General features: G+C 33.9%; 1 pseudogene; it reads left to right on the top strand.

Annotated features, from left to right (window-relative positions):
* Positions 1 to 459: 459 nt before the first annotated feature.
* On the top strand, positions 460 to 4,704 carry LOC149532956 (lysine histidine transporter 2 pseudogene; annotated as a pseudogene).
* Positions 4,705 to 5,416: the final 712 nt, after the last annotated feature.

Here is a 5,416-nt window from a genome sequence, read left to right as displayed (position 1 = left end):
TGGTTGTCGTGGGTTGTGGCACTGCATGTTGAGATTCATGCATCACCAGTAATAAGGGACATGTTAAAAGAAGGTGGAGGATTTTGGAATAGAATCAAAGTTTGTAATCTAAGTGTGGTGATCAACCTATTAAGACAATTCACTGCTGCGTGGCTGCAGATTTGGATGGCACCATGCTTGGATCGAGCAGCTCTTTCCCTTGCTTCATGCTTGTGGCTATGGAGGGTAGGAGCTTGTTTTGTAGCTTGATTCTTTTGGCCTCCACGCCTTCGATTTGGTTTGTGTAAGCTGAGGCAGCTAGGATTCAAATGCTAATTTTCATTTACTTTGTCGGGCTCGAGATCCCAGACATTGAATTGGCATCCAGGGCTGTTTTGCCTAAATTTTATGCAGAGGGTGTGCATCCGGAGACCTGGCAGGAGTTGGAAAAGGTGTATTGTGACTATGAGTCCAAGGATCATGGTGGAGCTCTTTGTGAGGAATGATTTAGGGGCAGACAAGGTTCTTGGGATGGAGATTGAGGTTCCCAGGTTGGGGCGGGTTATCTTGTGTAGTTTTTGTAATTGGATGTTCAAGTGTACTTCAAGCTGTAATGTAAATCCTGAAGTTTTGAGACTGACAGTACTGCAAAGGGTTAACCATTGTTAATGAAGTCATTGAGTAGATAACTCCTATTAAAAACTTAGTAACATAGCGACGCTCTTAGTTTTAATATGTTATCCATACTAATCTGGCTTCTTAATGACAATTCTTTCAAACTGAAGCTATTCTTTTTTAACTAGCACGAAGATGTGTAAACATTTTTCTACCACTAAAATTGCACCAAATAGTAAAGCCTAAATACTAAATAATAAGTCTTTCTTCCTACATGTAAGTTCTGTTCTACCAGCTACACATCAAATTTCATATTTGGTCTTTGTAACCAGTCTAGTGAATCTCATCTAAAAGTTAAATATTAATCACACCAAACTATTACCGATTATTTTTTTAGGAACATCAAACTAATTTATAGCATTGTTGGATTGTAACATGAACAAGCCGCAACGTAGGTTCTGTATAAATGTTTCAGTGGCTACAAGGCTGTGAAACATAAGACGTGTGGATTGACTCTTGTACACAGAGAGAATTTAATGAAAATAATATGTGGGCATTCATGGCTAATCTGTTTAGTGAAGAACAAATAGGCCCTTTGGAAGTCAATTACAATATTTTCAGTTTGAATAAATATTTGAAGATAATATAGATATTGGTTCTAATTGTGCTTCTCATGAATATTGAGGAAGATATTGGATAATCGAGTTGGTTGTTTGGAATTAAAAAATTTCCTTACAAGTTACGACAGAGGTTCCAGCTTGCCAGAGGATTATTTCTCTATTCACAAGCTGAGTTGAGGTTGCACCAGTTTTATTCTATGTTACACCAACATTTTAGGGTGGGGAAGGCAGGGGATATACGTCTGGATCAGATTTTTTTTAGGGCCATCTTTCAAAAGCAGTAATGGGTATATCAAAAAAAGGGCAAATTTAAAGGCATCGGGAATTTAAAATATTCATATGATAATATTAATAAGGCTTTAAACATCATATAACAAAATTGAATTGCTTTCATATGAGAGTTGACTAGCAAATTAACAAAAAAATATTTACTTACATTGTCAATGTGCATATATATTATACACAAATTACAACAAAATGCTTTAAAGCTACAAGTTATAACTAAAGTGATAAAAATGTAGAAAAATTGTGTGCCCTTAACAACATTGCATCAAAAGTTTGAATTTTAGGTCATTGCCATTACAGGTGGCTACCCCATCTACTAGAACCCCAACCTAACCCTTGTTTGCCTCTACATTTACTTTTGGGATCAACATATCAAATTGCAATTGTAGTGTGATGATATTCAAGTCAATTAGGCCTTCATTGATCATTAAGTTGCAAATCATGATGCATGACCACCAATTTCTTACTTGTTGAGAGGTAAACCTATTGCATTTGATTGATTGGATTAAGCTAGATGTGAATTTATTTGTCTCTACAATGAAGGAACTAACAACTTATGAGAGTAAGCAAGTGACAAGTATCTTCAACTTTGGTGCATTTTTTTGTGCCACATTGATTAGCGAAAATGGTTAGTTTGAGCTAATGTAGTTCTATATGTGAAATGTTGGATTGTGAAGATTGAAATAGTCTAGACATGTTTTCAAATTAAATTGGAGTCCTATTTAGTAAATATCTTTTGGAGAGTCTTAATGAACTCTTTTTTCACATCTTGATTATAATCCTTGTTACATACTGATTGGGTTTTAAAACCTTGGCTCCCATATGAAGCGCAATTCCATCATAATGAGCCTAATATACTCATTATAAAATATTAAATGAGGATACTTGCCATGAATGGTGTGCTTTATTTGCCCAAGCTTGCAATCAAATATATTATATATCTTTTGAGGGTTAGGGCATTTTGTATCATCATATCTTGCAAGTTACATGACAAGTGGCATGAATGGGTAAACATATCCATAAACAATTACCAAAAATTAAAATTTCAAAAAGGATTAAAAATGAAATAACATAGTGCCTACTTTTAAAAAGGATGAACATAATTTGCAAGTTAGAAAATAAAAAATTGACAATTCATAGTAATTTTAACAATTTCTTAGTTCATTGCCAACCCCACCAGCTATTGTAAAGGATCTCTTATTGCACATTTTTCCTTGGGTTGTTCTTTGCCTTTCACCATGTACACCACTCTAGATTAGCCACTATTAACTATATAGGCTATTGTGCCTTAGTATCTTTTAACAATGAGAGCTCAAGAAATTTCTTTGAGAAATCTTGAGAAAATGAGGCATGATGGTTGTAAGATTTACATGTCTTCAACTCATCATTATAGTCTTCATCCAATCTATCTCTATAATGTGTTTAGTGCATGAACACAATATGGGTTCTAGAAAATGTTCTCGTAATTTCCCTCTAACACAAAGCCAACTACCACAATACTAACTCTGGTATATGGGTTAAATTGGTTATCACTTTTATATGCTCCACCATTTTCATAAATTAGATTGTCCAAACTCTTTTATGACATCCTTTAACAATTGGCATGTTCAACATCAACACAAGGACACTAATTGCACAATTGATCTCATCATTTATAAAAGTAAGGTAGCACTATGAATTGTGGGACTAAACCTACATGATGAACTTATGAGAGTGGTAAATGACACCCAAAAAATGATTGAGTGCTAACCCATGAGTGCATTCTCTTGCAACAATAACCAAGTAAGGATTACTAGAAAGACTTTCACTGCATTGCATTCCAATTTGAAATGTTGAATTATGTTTAAATTCAACATTTCTTGTTTAGAGACCTAAGATGTATGAATGACTAATGATTTGATCAAAGATAAGTGATAGATAAATTATGCAAAATTGATAAAGAGGGGGGGCTAGTATAGATGACCATTCTTAGGTGGTTGTAGTGGTAAGATTTCTCCTTTACTATAAAAAATTTACATAAGTAAAAATTGACAATGTTTTGTGAGAAATAATGACCATCATTTATTGAAATCAATGGTTCAATGGACAACATTTATTTGTTTGAATTGGAGTCATATGTTACTCTGTACTCTTGCTAGTAGGAGGACAATTTTGAGAAGTAATGACTTGAGATACAAGTTTTGTACTGGCATACCAAGAAGAGAGTTTGACAAAATCCACTTGATCACATTAAATGCAAGGTATTGACATTTTCTAGTAACTTTTGATAGAGGTTGACAATGTGGAAAGGTAAGGGAACAAATGTCTAGAAAATGAAAGAAGCACTAAATCAAATCTCCAAGGAAGATAATCTATGAACTATGATGGGAATACTTCATATGCTATATGCTTGATTTTACCAGTGTGCTTAATTTCTAAATAGTGTGGTTTATTTTATAGGGGTCCAAGAGTTGGTGTGCTTGTGCTATCTTGGATAATTACCCTATACACACTCTGGCAAATGATTGAAATGCATAAGTTGGTTCTATGAAAATGTTTTGATAGATATCATGAACTTGGACATCATGCCTTTGGAGAAAAGCTTGGTTTATAGATATTTTTTCCATGTCAATTAATAGTAGAAGTGGGAGAAGACATTATCTATATGGTTGTTGGGGGGAGAGCTCTAGAGAGGCTTCTTGATCTTATTTTTATAACTTGCAAGGAAACCAAAGTGTCATACTTTATTGCAATTTTTGGTTTAGCTCACTTTGTTCTAGCACAACTGTCCACTTTTGATTCAATGGCTAGAAATTCCCTATATGCAACAATAATTTCTCTTAGGTAAATCTTTGTGATTAATTCTTTGATGGCTTAATTCAAATGCATAGAAAATTCTATTGACTCCATGAAAATTGGATTATGTAGCTATGCCATGATTTCTTGCAGAGCCTCAGTCCATCAGGGGAAAGTGGTAGATGTGGACTATGGTATACAAAGCTCGTCCACTACAAATATTGTATTTAATGCTTTGGGAGACATGATGTTTGCTTATGCTTGGCACAATGTGGTGCTAGAAATTCAAGCCACTAGACCTTCCAAACTAGAGAGACTATCAAGGGTTCCATTGTGGCGAGGAGTTGTTGTTTCATACTTCATCATTTCTTTCTATTACTTGCATGTAGCAATACTCAATATTTTTAAAAATATTATATACAAAATGTAGTATTTAATGCTTTATCTACTTTTCTTGGCAGTTTTCCATCTTTGACAATTGGGAATAATGAATTTGTTGAATCTTGCAAAGTGTTAGTTGTTAGAATTGGTTGAATTCTTGAGTCAGAGTTTGTGGGTCTCCCTTATCATAATAGTGGGTATCATATAAGACACTTATTATGAATCTCCTTGTAAAAGACAAGTCCTAGAATTGCATGTGCTAATATTTTATTAATTTTATTAAGAGATTAGCAACATTGGTCATCATTTTCTAATTGTACATTAGAGTATCCTAGTTTGGGTAGGTGACATAGGAATCCCATTGGAGGAAGAGAGTTTATTTTAATTCCTCTATCTCCCTGGACGTATACATAGTCCACTCCATAGAAAGAAAACCACCTAAAAAAATAAACAAATGAATTGAGTCATTCTTTATGTTAATGAAATAGAATCATACACATGCCTCCATGCAAGTTGATTCCCAGAATAGCTCAAGGTCATGTCATTGCAAGAAGTACTATGAAAAAATTTGTGATGTGCATAGAATGCAAATAAAATATAGCATATTTTGCAAAGCATTTATGAACAATGCATTAAATTGTTTCATAGACAGCCTCAAGAGATTGTCATTGCATGGAGTACAATGATGACATAATAGGCATAAATAGGATTTTCTAGAATGGTTGTTAAAATTTTTGACAAATTAATAGATACAAAGTTCA

The sequence above is a fragment of the Cupressus sempervirens genome, chromosome 10 (genome assembly GCF_028749045.1).
Source record: "Cupressus sempervirens isolate cs-2001-9-10 chromosome 10, ASM2874904v1, whole genome shotgun sequence".
NCBI lineage: Eukaryota > Viridiplantae > Streptophyta > Pinopsida > Cupressales > Cupressaceae > Cupressus > Cupressus sempervirens.
This window is presented reverse-complemented; position numbering and strand designations above follow the sequence as displayed.